The sequence below is a fragment of the Petaurus breviceps genome, unplaced genomic scaffold (assembly GCF_028583685.1).
Source record: "Petaurus breviceps papuanus isolate PSGF00001 unplaced genomic scaffold, PetGlider_PUasm1.0 90895, whole genome shotgun sequence".
In the NCBI taxonomy this organism is placed as follows: Eukaryota; Metazoa; Chordata; class Mammalia; order Diprotodontia; family Petauridae; genus Petaurus; species Petaurus breviceps.
Window position 1 is genome coordinate 10693195 of NW_027187372.1, and position 18495 is coordinate 10711689.

General features: G+C 33.4%; 1 pseudogene; it reads right to left on the reverse strand.

The window, feature by feature from the left end:
• Positions 1 to 5650: 5650 nt before the first annotated feature.
• On the reverse strand, positions 5651 to 16824 carry LOC138151189 (small nuclear ribonucleoprotein Sm D2 pseudogene; annotated as a pseudogene).
• Between the last annotated feature and the right edge of the window lie 1671 nt (positions 16825 to 18495).

Here is an 18495-nt window from a genome sequence, read left to right on the forward strand (position 1 = left end):
AACCTGCCCAGGGTCATATGGCTAGTGTGTGTCAAGTGTCTGAGACCACCTAGGAGCCCCCAGCATTAACAAAGAGTTAAAAGTTAAGTAGTAGACTGGGAAAATGAGCAAACGATATGAAAAAAACCCTCTGACTATAAAAAATTACTATGGTGATAAGGAAGATCAAAATGCACACTTGGAAAAAGATAAAAAATCAAAGCTCCTATATCTAAAGCCTCCAAGAAAAATATTCATTGGTCTCAAGCCATGGAAGGGCTCAAAAAAAATGAAAACCATGTAAGAGAGGTAGAGGAAAATTGGAAAGACAAATAAGAGTGATGCAAGAAAATCATGAAAAATGAGTCAATAGCTTGGCAAAAGAGACACAAAAAATTTGAAGAAAGTAACACCTTAACAAACAGATTAGGCCAAGTGGTAAAAGAGATGCAAAAAGTAAATGAGAAAAATGCCTTAAAAATCAGAGTTTACTAAATGGAAAAAAGGTTCCAAATGATCACTGAAGAAAATAATTCCTTAAAAATTAGAATGGAACATAAATGGAAGCTAATGGTTATATGAGAAATCAAGAAACAATCAAATGAAACCAAGAGAATATTTTTAAAAAGCTGTATGAAATATCTCATTTCAAAAACAACTGACCTGAAAAATAGATCCAGAGAGAAAATTTAAAATTAGTGGACTATCTGAAAGCCATGGTAAAAAAAATAATCTAGACACTATCTTTCAAGAAATTATCAAGGAAAACTGCCCTGATATTCTAGAACAAGAGGGAAAAATAGCTATTGAAAGTATCCAGCTGTGTGACCTTGGGCAAGTCACTTAACCCCTATTGTCCTACCTTCCCCCCCCAAAAAAAAGCAAAAAAGAAAAATCTAAAAAAAAAGAATGCAGCAAACACTCCTGAAAGAGAGTCCAAAATGAAAACTTCAAGAAATATTATAGGCAAATTCTAAAGCTCCCAGGACAAGGAGAAAATATTGCAAGCAGCCAGAAATAAACAATTCAATTATGGTGGAGTCACATTCAGAATAACAGAAGATTTAGAAACTTCTACATTAAAAGACCAAAGGACTTGGAACATGATATTCTGGAGGAAAAAGTAATTAGGATTTCCACCAATAATCAACTATCCAGCAAAACTGAGTATAATCTTTGGGGGGGGGGGTGCAAATGGGTATTCAATGAGATAAAGGAGTTTCAAGCATTCTTGATGAAAAGACCACAGCTGAAGAGAAAATTTTACTTTCAAATACAAGGCTCAAGAGAAGCATAAAATGGCAAACAGTAAAGGGAATTCCTAAGGGACTTAATAATGTTAAACATTTTACATGCATATAGTGCTAAATGGTAATTGTTACTCTCATTATTAATAGTAGGAGTATATATAGACAGAGGACACAGGTGTGAATTGAATATGAAGGGATGATATCTAAATATAAATTAATGAGAGAGAAATCTACTGGGAGGAAGAGAAAGGAAAGGTAGAATGGGGTAAATTATTTCACACTGAAGAATCAAGAAGAAGCTTTTATAGTGGAGAGGAAGAAAGGGCAGGTGAGAGGGAGTCAGTGAATTCTACTGTCATCAGAATTGGCTCAAAGGAAGAATAACACATGCACACACACACACACACACACACACAATTGGGTATAAAAAGCTATCTTATCCTACAGGAAAGTAGGAGGAAAATGGGAGAATGGTAATGGATAGAATGGAGGACAGATTGGGGTAGGCGACAGTCAGAAGCAAAATAAATTTGAGGAAGGACAGGTTGAAAGGAGAAAAATAAAAGAATATACAGGATGGAGGGAGTGGCATGGAGAGAAATGCAACAAGGAATAGTACCTATGGAAAAATAAGTAAGTTTCCTGAAAAAGCACTCATTTCTCAAAGATGGTCAAATTGATAAAAATCCAAGTCTTTCCCCAATTGATAAATTATCAAAAAATATGATCAATTTTTGAATGAAGTCATCAAAACTATCTATAGCCATATGAATAAAATGCTCTAACTCACTATTAATTTGAGAAATGCAAATCAAAACAATTCTGAGATACTACCTCCTACCTCTTAGATTGGCTAATGGGACAGAAAAGGCAAATGGAAAATTTGGAGGGAATGTGGGTAAAATGAGACATTAATGAACTTTTGGTGGCATTTTTAACTGATTCAATTATTCTATAGAGCAGTTTGGAACTATACTCAAAGGGTTATAAAAACCATGAGTACCCTTTAGCCAAGCAATACCACTACTAGGTTTGTATCCCAAAGGGGATAAAAAATAAAAAGAAAAGAAAAGAACCTATATGTACAAAAATATTTATAGCAGCTCTTTTCTGAGGGCAAATAATTAGAAAGTGAGCGGATTCATATCAATTAGGGAATGACTGAACAACTTGTGGTATGCGATTATGATCGAATACTATTGTACTATAAGAAATGGTGAGCAGGATGCTTTCAGAAAAACCTGGAAAATTTTACATAAGCTGATGCAAAGTAGAGTTTACTGTGTACACAGTAACAACCATATTGTAAGATTTTCAGCCATGAATGACAAACATTCTCAACAGTACAATAATCTAATACAACTGTGAGGGATTTATGATGAATAATGCTATTTGTTGAAAGAATTGATGGTGTCTGAATACATACTTAAGCACTCTTTATTTATTTATTTATTTTTATTGAGTTATTTTTTATCTATGTTTTCTTGCACATGACTATTATGGAAATGTTTTGCATGATTTCTTTAGTCATTTCCCATGTGATGGACAAACCACTAATTAAATTTATATATCAACTCAAAAAGAGGTATTACTAATTTTGTAAACTTTAAATTTTCTTTTGTTTCTGGTTTTTACTTAGAATCAATCCTTCCTTTAATGTATCCTCCCTCTAATCATTCTTTCTTCCTTTCCCCCTTTCTCTACTATTTTCATATTTAAGGAAATATATTCCTGTACCTAATTGTGTGTGTGCATGTGTGCATGCATGCATGTGTGTGCGTGTGTATTATTTCTTTTGAACAGTTCAGATGAAAGTTAGGCTCAATTGTCAACTACTCTCTCCCCATCCCTTCTTCATTATTTGGATAGAATTCCATTGAACACACGGATTAAATTAAACGATTTCTCTTAATTTTCCTTTTTCTCCTTCCACCAGCCCATGCTCATCCCCAGTGAATTACTAATCCTCTTCCTTTCCATTGTTCTTTATGATCATCAAGAAAAAACAGAACCAGTCCTAGCTCATCTCCCTTTCTGACCCCTGAAGATGATATAGTTTAATGAGTAGATGTATTATCTACATATGTTCAAATGTAAAAACAAATCCTTAGACCTTTATAATCTTTCATTTATATTTATCTTTTTTATGTTCCCCATAACTCCTATACTTAAACTTAATGGTTTCTAGGTAGCCCTCGTATTTTCATCAGAACAACTTTGAATTTTACTCTTTCATTAAAAGTCACTTTTTGGTAATCATCCTTAGTTTTGCTGGGTAAGTTATTTTAGACTATGAATCTACATCATTTGCCTTCTAGAATACTGTATTCCAAACTCTATACTCCTTTACAACATTGGTTGGCATATCATCTGTGACTCATACTGTAACTCCTTGGTATTTGAAATCTTTCTGTCTGCTTGTAGCATTTATCTTTGACTTGAAACTCTGGATTTTGACTATAACATCCCTAGGATTTTTCATTTTGGAGTTTCTTTCAGGAGCTGATTGATATAATCTTTCTTCTTCTACTAAGAGGTCTGAGTAATTTTTTTTCATGTTTCTTGAAATATGATAATTAGATTATTTTGGCCACAACATTAGGTAGTATAATAATAATTTCTTTTTCTTCTGTATATATTTTCCAGATAAATAATTTTTGCTATAAGATACTTTACATTTTTGTTATTTTTACTGTTTTTTGATAAGAAAAAAATCCAATTATCTCATGGAGTCACCATTTTTTGGTCTCTTCTAATTGTGAAGGATTTTGTTTCTTGGGCAAAGATTTACCTATTATGCCAAGCTCTTAATTTCTTTATATTTTTAAATAGTTCTCATTTCTTTCCCACTTATTCTCTCTAATTCTCTTATTTGATATTTTAAATTCTTTTTTTAACTCTTGCTTTATTTCAGCCAGAGATTCTAATTGAATTTTTCTCTAAGTCATCTTTTCAATTTTTCTGTGGCTTTGCTTGTAGATATTCTGGAGGAATTCTTTTTTTCTTAGTTGGTTTCCTGAGTATTTCTTTCAAAATAATATTTTGTGGTGTAATCTTTTTTTAAATAAAATTATGTTTCCAGCTTCATTTCTGGCTTCATGTTTCACCAAATTCTGTAGTTCTGTCAGAAGGTTTGGACTTGTCTTTCTTCTTTTTGTGGTATTGAATGTTGTCTTATTTCAGACTTTCAGGGACAACTCAGAATAAGACCTCCAAGCCTATGGTGTTTCCAAAGTGGTGCAATACAATGCAATGTTTGATCACTGCCCACCTGGGTCTGAATCCAGCAAGTTTCTGACCTGAGTTTTGATTTAAGCAACAATAGATTCCTACTGCAACTACCAATCATTAGATATCTGTAAAGTTCTGTGGATTCAGAGAAACAGAACTGGATTCCAGACCTGATTATTCTTCTATAGGTTTTGATTGGGCTAGAAGCTATAATTGAGATACTGTTCTATTTCTAGGATCCTTCTCAAAAGCCTGTTTGATTATGTACTTGCTCATTGCTCATGACATAGACTAAAGTCTGCAAATTCTTCTTACTCTTAAAGCTACTCCTAACCACAGGTGCCCTCTTAAGTTTCCACTCAATCTGTTATCAAGAACTGGGTAGTGCATAACAAAGTTGACAGGTGACATTTCTTCCCTCATTCTGAATAACATCATGGGATCCTGCTATGGTTCTGGATGGTCATTTTACCCCTATGGAGAGTCATCTCTCAGGCCCTATGAACTAGAGTGCTCAACTTAGCATGTTCCTGGATGGACACTATGTATTGTGTTTATAGACCATTCTGTCTCTCTCTATGTTGACATGAGCTGGGAAAAAAATATTCACTGTGACATTTTCTTGGATTTCCTACTCAGGATCCATATAAGTGTTTTTTTTTCTAGATTAGTCTGAAGGAGTTTGAGAGGGGTGGGGAGACATTTTTATTACTCTGCCTTCCTGTTTTGATATGGGCAAAATAATTGGGGATTTGAAATAGAGAGAAGGGTGGAAGAATTACCTCAAGCAGTTGTTCAACTTTCCAAGTAAAGTAAAACTAGAGATCTTCAGTTAAGAGAATGATGGAAGGGGGTAATTTGGACATATGAGAAGAGAATTTATGGAACAGCCTCAGTGGTAGGTGGGAAAAGGATTCAAATAGGGAGGGATAAAAAAATGCCATACTCTAGTGAAGACCCAGCTGAAATTAGATAATATAAATATGAAGTGTAAAGTAAAATCAAATGTGCTTGGTTGTCTAACTTCCTCTAGTTCTGTTTAGTAACAGGAGTCAATGGAAGCAGATGGTGGAAATAATCTAGAATTATGATGTCAAGTAGATGAGGGCACAAGGGATTCAAGAGAAATAGATATTATGAAGTTGAATTGGGTCAGATGGGGAATGCTAGAAAGGAAAGTCAAAAAAGGCCTAATAACTTGACAAATTAATGAAGCGAGATGGAGATGAAGTTACAGAAATTGTTATGGCATCACCTTCCTGATGCCCTGGTCCTATTCAAGAAGAAAGGACAAACAATAACAAGGGGAAATGGGACCTTTAAGTTTTCTATTTCACACCAATAAATGACATTATACACATACATTATACACATGGAGCCACCAATATGCAGATACTGTGGAAATTTATTTTGATGAAAGAAGAATTCAAATTAGGACAGCAACTGTGACTGCCAAATTTCGCTATTGTCACAGCACCTGCTTTTTGTTGTTCTTTTGGAGATTGCTTTCAGCAGGTGATTCTCTTCAAAGAGTTAGATTACATAATATGTTCTATGTAGAGAAGATTTTTGTTACTTAATCTCATGATTATAAGCAGATGTTCCATACATTTTTCTATGCCTTCAGGAAATTATATCATTGAATGGATTGAAAACAATGCTTCAAATAAGAATGTGGGAAAATTGTCCCCAGGTTTTCTTTCATTAATATTTTAAAGTAAATACATCTGTCTAATTTTGGGGGAAAAGAAAATTAAGATTGTTTTTTTCAAAGAACAGAACTGAGCATTAAGTTTGCCTCTGTGAAATCACTGTGGATCAATCAAATTAATAATAATAATAATAAAGTATTTAGATACTGTCTAATTAAAATCACTTCAGACTAGACTGGGAGTTAGTAAAATTAGACCTTCCTACTGGCTTTTACAGTTATTTTGCTGTGAGTCTGGGCAAATTGCTTCACTGTTCTCAACATCAGTTTACAGATTTGCAAAAAAGAAAGTGTTAGATATCATGGTATCTAGAGTCCTCTCCAGTTGTAATATCTTATAATTCAATAGTCATTTATTCTTAGAAAGACCATATCTAGGCCTCTTCTTTTTTTTCTGTGATTTACTTTTTTCTAGCCAAAATCTCCCTTTTGTAAAAAAAAAAAATTCTCATTTTTTTCCATTACAGGTAAAAATAATTTCAAACTTTGTTTTTTTCCCCCAATTTTGAGTTCCAAATATTGTACCATTCTCCTTAACCCTCTCACATCATTGAGAAGATAAACATTTTGATAAAGGTTGTAGGTTGCAGCGATGCAAAACACATTTTGATTTTAGTCATGTTGTGAAAGAAAACACAAAAAAATAAAAGCCAAGTAAAATAAATTAAAAAAAAAACTAATGATCTTCTCTTAAATTCCTTCAGTTCTTTGTCTGGAAGTGACCATGTATTTTTCATTAGTGGTCCTTCAGAGTTGTCTTGGATTTTAATATTGCTGAGAATTGCTAAGTAATTCACAATTGATCATTGTACAATATTGGTATTACTCTGTTCAATGTTTTTCTTGTTTTGGTCACTTTGCATCAGCTCACATAAATATTTCCATGTTTTTTTTTTCTGAAAACTTCTTGTTCATCATTTCTTATAGCACAATAATATTCTATCACAACCAAACGTCATAACTTTATCATTCTCCCATTGATAAGAGTCTCCTCAATGATAATTGTCCCTCAATAATTTCCAATTGTTTGCTACCACAAAAAAGAGCTGTTAGGAATATTTTTGTAAATATAAATCCTTTCTTTCTTTTTAACATCTCTTTGTTATACAGACATAGTAGTGATAATGTTGCATTAAAAGGTAAGCATAGTTTTGTAACCTTTTAGGCATTGTTTCAAAATGCTCCCCAGAATAGTTGGGTCAGTTCACAACTCCACCAACAGTGTATTAATGTCCTGATTTTTGCATTTCCCTTCCACCATTTGTCATTTTCTTCTTCTGTCCTGTTTGCCAACCTGAAAAGTGTGAGGTGGTACCTCAGAGTTGTTTTTTTTTTATTTGAATTTCCCTAATCAATAATGATTTAGAGTTTTTTGTGGCTATAGATAGATTTGATTTCTTCTTCTGAAAACTCCCTATTCATATTCTTTGACCATGTATCAATTGGGGAATGGTTTGCATTCTTATAAATTTGACTCAGTACTCTATATATTTTAGAAATGAGGCCTTTTTCAGAGATACTGTAAAAAATTGTCATTTTCCGTTTTTCTTTCAAACTTAGCTGCATTACTTGTGTTTGTGCAATAAGGTTATTTCATAAAATCTAAATAATTCATTCTATATCTAGTATTCTTTCTATCCCTTGTTTGATAAGTACTTCCTCAGTCATAGATCTAAAAGAATAGGTGAACTAGTCTTTACTCCCTTAATTTGCTTTTGGTATTACCCTTTATATCTAAATCAAATACCCATTTTGACCTTACTTTGGTACACACCTAACTTCTGCCAAAATGCTTTACAATTTTCCACTACGTTTGTCAAATAGTGTCTGGATTTTTGCATGTATCATACACAAGATTATTATGGTATTTTCTGCTATATATTGTATGCCTAATCTATAACACTAATCTATCAGTCTAATTCTTAACTAGTACTAGCTTGTTTTGATGATTATCATTTTGTAATATAGTTTAAGTTACGGTATGGCAAGGCCACCTTCCTTTAGATTTTTTTTCCATTAATTTCCTTGATATTCTTTACCCTTTGATCTTCCCTATGAAATTCATTACTTTCTCTAACTCTATGAAATAATTTTTGGTAATTGGATTGGTATATCACTGAAAAGTATATTAATTTAGCCTCTGTACTACATTGTGCCCAGCAATGAAGCCTCACTGATGGCTTGTATGGCGTTTGGTTGAAAACAAAAACAAAATCTATGTTTACAAATAACTGAGAAAAATTCAGGTAGAAGGAATAGGATTGAAATTCTTTAAGTTAGAGTCATGTTCTGTGACCTTTTGAGAAGAAAATAATTGCTTCCTTGGCATGATTTTTAAAATAATTTTGATAATAATATCACAGAATATGAAGGACTTTAGATTTCAAATTTTGCATCCTGATATTTATAGAGAGTAAAACTGACTCAGCCAGGAGAAATGACTTACCTAAAATCATATGATTAGAAGTGAAAAACAAACTACAACACATGCCTTTTCATGCTAGATCTGACAGATTTTCCATGATAATATTGCCAGTAAACTAATCCATATTGACATCATGTTCTTTGAAAAATTGCCATAATATTTGATTTGTAAAATGTGAAAATTAGAAGCAGTTTGATAATTGATAGAAAAGTAGAATTGTGATATGGAAGGAAAAAAACAGCAATTATAAATATGGAAAATTATAATATTATAAATTGCCTATAAATATGTGCATTCAAGAACTCTATTATTTTAATTATTTCCTTTATATATTTTTATTCTTCTTTTCAAATATTTTATTTCCTTAAACATTTTCCAATTAAAAGGAAAATATATTAACATAAATTTTACTTTTAATTGGGAGTTCCAAATTCTCTCCACCCTCCTAGACTTCTCCACTCCTAGATAAGGTAAGCTGATATTTATTATGCATGTGAAATCAGGGAAAAGTATTTCTATATTATCTATGAATCAAAAGAAAACATAAACACACACACACACACACACCACCACCACCACCACCACCAAAGCAACAAGAAAACTAAAGAAAATGTTTGGAAAAATAAAATACACTTCAATCAGAGCTCATCATGTCTCTCCCTGAAAGAAGTCACTGGTCTCACACTCTACTCTAGAGTCATCATAGTCCAATGGCAAAACAGCGTCACAATGACTGGTGATGTCTCAAGATGCAGTGAATGACCTTGTTGTCTTCCCTGTGTAACCAAATAAATTCTAAGTGATCACAGTGCCTGCTTCTACTGTCTTCATGTCTGTTGGAAAAAATTTTCTCACCTGCCTATTCTACCACATCCTTGGAAGTCTTCACATTCTAACTCACCATCAGGTTTGAGACCTCTTTGTTGCCCTCAACCTGTTTTAGCCCATTTGCCAAAATGACTTGCTGGGGTGTGGCCACTGAACATGCTATAGCTTCTTGGAGCCCATAGGTGAGAATTAGGTGGAAGAGGTGTTCACCAAAGGTGGAAAGCAGCCCTAAAAAGAGCCCACTAACCTTTACACTAGAAGTATTAGTGATCCCTGAACACACACTCTTCCCCTGTTCTAATAATAATGAAATTCTTAGTAGTTGTGTGTGTATGTATTATCTTCACATATAGAGATATAAACCATTTTATCCAAGTGAGTCCCTTAAGATATCCCTTTCTTGTTTACTTTTTTATCTTTCTCTTGAATCTTGTATTTGAAAGTCTAATTTTCAGTTCAGCTCTGATCTTTTTGTTGAGAAAGATTGAAAGTCTTTGATTTGTTTTAAATATTCAGTTTTCCCACAAAGGACTAAACGTGTGTGTGTGTGTGTAGATTGTTCTTTGTTATAATCTTAACTTTTTTGCCTGCCAGAAAACAAAATTAAAATGCATCTGATAGAATCTAACCACTCCCCCATGTCCAATCTAGCCACTGTCTCCATCCCCAAAATCTGAACTTATTCATTTTCCTCACAGAAACAGCAGGCATGTACATGCACCCAACCACAACCACATCCATTTTTGTCTCAAACAGGACCACAATATCCAGCCAGTTAGAAAGCAGCAACACCAGGATACCTGAGCAGGATGTGAGCCCCAAAAGAATAGAAGGGACTTTCTCTAAGTAGGTGTCTGTACAGTAACAGCAAAAGCTCTCCTTAGGTGAACTTACACTGTAAAGAAGCTTATTATAATATCATTATCATGCATGTACTTCGCCCCCCCCCCCATGTGGGCATTTCTGTATGCATTATGGGTAATCACATGTGCAGTTCCTCCAAGACTGGGACCCTTCCTCCATTGCTTAATCCCTCAATAAGAAGCTCCTATATTTTAATATTCATATAGTCAGTAATGATGCAATTACTCTAAAAGAATCCCTGTCTTGTTCAGATAAGCTGCCAGTTCCTCGCTGGAGATGAGTCTTTGTTTGGAGAGGGATAATTCTTAATAGACACCTTTGCCTGGGTGGGAGCTGGTCTGAATCTGTAAATTCTTTTCAGACAATTCCACAACACACCACCTCCACTCTTTTTTGAAAATTATTTATTCATTTATTTTTGGATTTCACCATTCATTTTCAAAAGATTTTGAGTTGCAAATTTTCTCCCCATCTCTCCCCTCCCCCATCGCAAGATGACAAGCATACTGATTACCCTTCCCCAGGTTGCCCTCTCTTCTCCCCTCCCCATATCCTTCCCCCTTATAGGGCAAGATAGATTTAGATACCCCCTTGCTCATATATCTTATTTCCTGGTTGCATGTAAAAATAATTATTTAACATTTGTTTTTAAAACTTTGAGCTCCATTTTTTTCTCCCTTCTTCCCTACTCACCCACCTCCAATGGGAAGACAAGCAATTCAATATAGGTTAAACACGTATAGATGTGCAAAATATTTCCATAGTAGTAATATTGTGAAAAACTAGCTATATTTGCATCTATCCAATCCCCCCACCCCATTTATTCTATTTTCTTCTTTGGCCTTCTCCCTTTTCAAAATTTGTTTGCTTCTGACTACCACCTACCCCAATCTGCCCTCCCTTCTACCTTCCCACCCTTATATTCCATTCTCCTCTACTTTCCTGTAGGGTAAGATATCCAGTTGAGTATTTGTGTTATTCCCTCCTTCCCTGTCCTCCCCCCTCCAAAAAAAAAAAAGAAAAAAAAGGCATCATTGGAGGATATTGAGTAAAAGTGCTATGATTAGACCTATACCTAAGAAAAATACTTTTGGTAATTGTGTGCAGGATGGATGAGAGTAGAGAGATACTTGAGGCATCATGTCTATTTAGATTATATATATATATATATATATATATATATATATACATATATATATATTATTCAAGAGATGATGAGCGTCTGAATTAAAAGAAAGGGTTTGTGAGTAATGAGAAAAAAGAAATTAGAGATTATCCAAAGGTAGAAGTCACAAGAATTTCACAAGTGGATGTGTATGTTGAGGGTGAGGATCTGTAAAACACAGGGAGGCAGCAATGCTAGAAGACAGAAAAAAATGATTTACCATCAAAAGAAATAGGGAGCTCAGAAATGAATTTGGGGAGAAAGGTAATAAATTCTTTTCTGGATAAGTTGAGTTTGAGTCATCTATATGACATTTAGTTTGATTGTCCAATAGAAAAAAAAATATAAGTTTCATTAGAGGAAGGAAAGGAAAGGAATATTTTCACTAATTAATTACATTGTGCAGTACTTTTGCCAAGACTAAGTAACTGCGCTGAATCAGTGCAATATAATAGAACCACGTAGAAATTTCTTCTATTTTCTGACTCATTTTTCCTTTTTATACTTCATTATATCTTTCTCAGATCTTTAATAAATAACAAACCATTGAAATAATCTCTACTTTTCATTTATAAGTAAGCTTCATGCTTTAATTTATTCTCTTTATTACTCTAATATTTAATGAGGCTATAGAAGCAAAATTATTACACCTGCCATTCCAGACAGTTACAAAGTATTGAGAGTTTCAAAATTTATAACTTTCAAAAACATAGAAAACTTGAAAATAATTCAAAGGAGATTCACAAATCAAACTTAAGAATAAACCTTTCAATGAAACCTAAAGAAAACTGAGCATGGAGAAGGAAATGATGTGATATAACAATGTGAAAAGCTATTGAAATACTTTATATAAAACGTGATGATTTGTTGTCATGACAAAATATTTTCACCCATCAAAGATCCCTAATTTCTCCTGTCTTTTAATTTTGTCTCCTCTATTAGACTGAAAACTCCTTGAAAGCAAAAATGATGTCTTATGTGACTTTTGAATCCCTAACAATATCAATATACCATTAGACTATAGTTGTTGCACAATAGAAACCTATTCAACTGAATATATAAAGGAGGAAAGCCATGAAGATGTGAGATATACTATTGCATCAGGATAAAAATCATAATTTTTTATTTTGTTTTTTAGTTAAATAAATACACTGGGGTGTGGTTTATCTTTTATGGGATCCCTAAAACCATCTTTGGCTCAACTCCAATAAAGCATGTCATAATTTGAATTATGGGTTTCATCTTATTAAATATTGCTATGATTACTTCTTCTAGATGTCTATATTTTCACAGCTTTGCATTCCATATAGTTTGGAAAGTTATGCGTATTTGATAGGGTAGCATTTATCTATTGCAGAGATTTTGAGGTTTCTACCCTGGTTCCCACTTGCACTGGCAGATGCAATCTCCAGGGTGCATTAGTTACTTTTCCTCTCAGGATTCTAGGTGTAATTAATTCATAATCCTGTAGGATTGAGGTGAAGGGAAAATTTTTCTTGCACATAGAGGCACAAAATGAGATGCTTCTGTATTGGTTATCAGTTGTGGTCAAATAACCAGTCAGACAATTTATATTTTTAAGGAATAATTGTTTACTAAAGTAGTATAGAACAGTGGGTAATATTAGTAAAAACAATTTGTACAACCATCCCTGCAATCTGGGGGCATAGTGCCCCATACAGAATTCAGAAAAAGGGCTCAAGTTTAAAGAGTATATGTGGTAAAGGTATATCTATACTTTTTGGTTCTTAGAAATCCTCTTTCCCCATCTTCACAGAATACTCATAGATTATATGATGTTTCCCTTGGGCAAGGAAAAAAAAACTTTCTTCTGGGACTCTTAAAGAATCTTAAAATTATCTTTCCTCAGTGAGCCTAATTTTTCTTAGAATCCTCATACAGCTATTGTTGTCAGCCATTACTGTTCTGGGTACATTGCTAGATCACAAACATGAGTTCTAAAATCTTCTAACAAATTAAAGTTCATAAAGACATCCTTTGTGGTTGGTAGAGATGAGGGATGGGAGAGGCAAAATCTCAATAATTTTCTCTCAGGTGCTTGGGTTGAACTGAGCTTGATGGCAGATTCTAAATTGGCTTGTTATTTTATTTTATTTTTTTCTCTCTCTTTTTTTATTTTTAGTTTACATCATTCATTTCCACAAGATTTTGAGTTACAACGGCTTGCTATTTTGTGTGAGCCCTAGAGTCCTCTAGACAAATCACAGCACATTTCCTGTAAGGCAGAAGTTTATTTCACTCATTTTAGGAAGAGGAAAGGAAAAGGGAATTAAATGCCTACTATGTGGCAGTTATTGTGGCAGAAACTGTGCTAAGCATTTGACAAATATTAATTGTTTTTGTGTTCACAGTACTGTGAGGTAGTTGCTATTAGTATTTCCATCTTACAACTGAAGAAACTAAGGCAAAGAGAGGTTAAATGATTTGCCCAGATTCAAACAGCTAGTATGAGACCAGATTTGAACTCAGGTTTTCTAAGCTCCAGGCTCATCTCTGTAACTAGTTACTATTATGTAGATGCCAATGATCTTCACTTCATTTACACCTAGCTTAAAGCCATTAATCGTGTATTTGATTTATTCAATAGAGTTTTCTTCATCTGACAATGACATTATAAATTTCAGCGTATCTTCTTAATTGTTCTATGGGGGCTGGTGTGATCAAATATTTTAATTAACTACTAACTTTATATATTAAAATATTATTATTGCTACTTTATTTTTATGGATCAGTTTTGTGCTCAGATGATTATAGACAACCATTCTTTCCTATGAAAATACACCAGTTATAGTTCAGTTTATTTGCTGAATTTCAAGCAATGTTTGAAAATTTGTCTTTGTGCCTTCAGATTTTGTCTTTCATCTATAGAAGATAATGCAGTTCTTTTTCCCTTAATAATGACTTCAGTGCCTGACTTAATGTCTTTTTCTACTATAATTTCTGCCTTTAGATAAGGGGACTTCAATATATGCATATATGTATGCTTGTATGCACTCACATGTCTGAATAAGAATATCAATGTGTTTATGTATGTATTATATGTGTGCATGTATTTGTACATATACTTGCAATCTACATACACAGATTATTTGTGCATGTGCATGTGTGTATACCCTCAGATACTCTGATTTCCCAAAACATCGCATACTCAATTCCCATAACCTACTTAACTTTAAAGCCAATTTCAAGGCACCTTCTCTGCTTGCTTTCAACTCCAAGATCATTATGCCTCCCCCAGGATAAACCCATCTCCTGAAATCTCATCATCATGGAGATAGATTCAGCTTTGATACCTGCACCTTTCACCTTCTGACTGAAAGGCTGGAGAGTGAAAGATTAAAGTCCTCCCCAAACCTCCCTTTATAGAGGACTCAAAACTTTCAAGTAATCTTAATTTTCAGATCAATTACGCTACTGAGTTGGGTTGTAAAATGATGATGATGATGATGATGATTACTGCTAATAGTTCTTTTATGCCAAGATCAAGGTAATATAGAATAGTGAATGTAATCAACTTTGAAACCAGGAACATATGAATTTCACTGCATCTTTCTGAAATGTATTGACTATTTTTCCCTACATAAGTCACTTAATGTCTCAGTACTCTGGGCAAATTTCCAAAACCTTGAGTCACAGCAAAGGTGGTGTATCTTATATATCCATTTGCACATGCATATATAATCTTATATATCTATTTCATATGTGTACACTTGTGTGTATATGTGTGTGAGAGAGATTTTGTGTATATTAGCTTTATCTTTTGCTTTTGGTTTTATATTATAAAGCATGTGATGAAGTATAATGCTGAATTTCCTGTCTTGGTCTAGTAAACACAGTTTCAGTAGGAATAAAGAGACTTCATCTTCTAATTTTGGTTATTCATCTCTTTGGAACTGAAAAATTCTGAGGTCAAATTTCCACTATCACCTTGGGAACATGGTGAAATTTTTGAAGGAAATTAGTGCTATAAATCTAATGTAGCACTTCTTTGCAATATATATGATATTTTTTTTAATTAAGGTCCAAGAAATTATCATTTCTTTTTTTTCAGAATATACAATAGACATGATCATTGAGTTTTATTTATAATCAAAATTGATATGGTTTCATCTCCTACTGTTCATTGTCAGTATCTTAGGCAAAAACAGTAGGAAGAAATCTGTCTGCTACTAATATTCAATGTGTGTGTGTGTTTTTTTCTTTATTTCAGCAGGGAAACTCATTATAAACTATTGAAAACAGATGTACATTACCAGGTGAAATAGGTGTATTCAATCTACAATAGTGTTGGAAGCCAATATTATATAATTTCAATATTTCACATTTCTCAGCCACAAAAAAAATGAATTTTAACTTAAAAGATGCAAACTCCCTACAACACTTTGGAGATGTCTTTTGTCAGGGATGGAGATTGCCACTCACCAAGCAGATTCAAAGTTAGAAAGAAAAATAATATTAATCAAATGCATAAGAAAAATTATTTCTTCAGTAATTACTTGATTAAATATAGAAGTTAAATTTTAAAAGGAACATCTTTAAGTCCTGCTAGAGTAATTTTTCTTAAGTGAAAATTAAAAAAAAACACAACTTTTTTTTGAGTGAGGTATGATTTGTCAAAAGTCCTTAGGGTATTTTCATAGTTGCTGACCACGGTACATAGTACATTTTTCTAAGCTATTGAGCAATGGGGGGAACAATCTCTCAGAGTTTACGGTCTTAGCTTTTGAGAATTCAGTGAAAGTTTTGCACCCCAATGAGGCATTAGAATTTTTTGAATAGCTCTTATATTATGACAAGCTGCTCATAAAAACAGAGAATTCATCATATAAAAAAGACAAATTTTCTTTTTCCTGGAATAGAAAATGAAAGGCAAAGGAGTTTTTTGTTTTTTGTTTTTTTTTTAACAAGAAGGTTTTATTCACAGAGGGTAAAGCTAATGGACCTCTCAGCCTTATTGGGCTGAGCCGAGTGTTGGGGTGGGAAGGGGGGTTTTGGCTCCACTGCTTGCCAGCAATGAGTGGGTTCCTGAGAACCACAATGACTGAATCCCCCCTCAGGAATATCTTGGAAATGTAAAGATCTTTGTTCACTGGTTTCTACATCTTCTTGCCTTTGCCACTTTTGGGTACCTCCATCCACATTTCTTTTATGTTCTCCAAGACCATGTTACAGTGCTGTCAAAGGCTTTCACTTGGCCCAGAAGATTCTTGTTGCAACAGTTGATGAAGACCTGGGTATTGTTCTTCACCAACTGGGTGAGCACTGACAAGAGCCCAGTGTTGAACTCCTCTTCCAGCTTCTGCAGTTCCTCAGGGGTCATCTTGCTCTTGGGTTTGTTTAAAAGACTCATGACAGTGATGGCCCCTCAGTCCTTTGCAATCCTGCTTTCTTTGTGCTGCTGCTGCCTCAGTAAAGGAGAATTTTTAGAACACCATTTTGTTTTCTTCAGAGAAACAAACTGTGTGGACACCGTGTAAACTATTTGAAGTGCAAGATTACTCCTTTCAGTTATTTCTATTTTATAAATCAATGAAGCTTTGTATTCTATTTGATTATTTAATACTCAGGTTCCCCAAAACCTTATATCTAAGCTTAATAGCTTAAAATTAGACTAAAACTTTTGGGATTTAATATGTGTGTTTCTGTATCTACGTCTATCTGTATGTCTGTGTGCACATAGATATGTGTATATTGATTTTTCTGCTCGAAAGCTTTCCAAGACTATCTTATTCCACATAGTAGGCATGACCTTTCACAGAGAATGCCATACCCACTTGAAATATTCAATTATTGTCAGTTTTTCCATTTGTAACAGTATTTGACTTTTTTTTTTTTTTGGTTTAAGCAGACATTTAGCTATACTGGAAAGACCACTAAACAGATAATCAGGAGTCCTCCTTTTCAGTCCTTAAAATTAATTAACTCTAAAACCTTGGTTAATTCACATAGTCAAAGTGTGATTGGCTACACCTTAGTCAATTTGCTTAGTCTTTCTAAAATTTAACTTTACTTTTCAATTCCATTAAATATGCATTTTTATGACCCTGCTCTAGGGCAGTATACAATGGTAGATTGCTCAGATTTTTTAAAGAAGAGGAATAATATTACCCTCAAGGATTTTACAGTCAAATTATCAATATAATGAGAGAAATGGGCAACATAATTGCTAAGTTGTTTTTTTTAATAAAATATAATTGGAAAGATAAATAATAATTTATACTTTACCCAATTCAAAATTGATATAGAAAAATATTATTTTTATTTTTTTCCATAACAAGACTTATGTAACAAAGCTTTGGTGATCCTTTGGAAATTTGTTAAGCTTTACAAAATTTCTATCAGACCTTCCACATTTATAGTAATTATATATCTCTTGACAGTGAGAATGAGGAGTCAAACACATTACCATGTAAGATCTGTGAATTTGTATTAAATCCAAATTATTCTTTACCTTTATTTGGATTTCTTCTGGGCTCCATCTTATTTCTATCAAGTACAAAGTACATAGGAGCCAAATTTGGCTGAGTTACACAATATACATATTTCCTACCTTCTTCTTAAGAGTTACTGACAAAGTGTTTTATCTGTCAAAATTCATAGAATGATTAGTGCTAAATTCATCTGCTAAATTCAGTCTTTTTAACCTTTTCATTTTAAGAGATTCCTAAGCAAAATATAAGGAAGTATTTCATCCTTGTGCATAAAATGAAATTTTATTTTTTTATGAATGAATATGGTGAAACCTATTTACAAAGCTGTTTCAAGTATTGAAAGCTCTTATGCTGTAGGCAACTAGATGTCCTGTGGCAGAAATGTCATCAATTAAACCAGAAGGCAAATAATCATACTATATAGAGGAGAAATAACTCCACATTTTTTTTGCCCTCTGTGTCTCTCTGTCCTTTCTCAGGCACATATCACTTGGTTAACTACTTTTCTCCCTGTACTCAATTAGATTTATTCATCAAGAATTGAGTTTGAGAGACAATATGATAATTATTTCCATGTAAAATGCAAATCT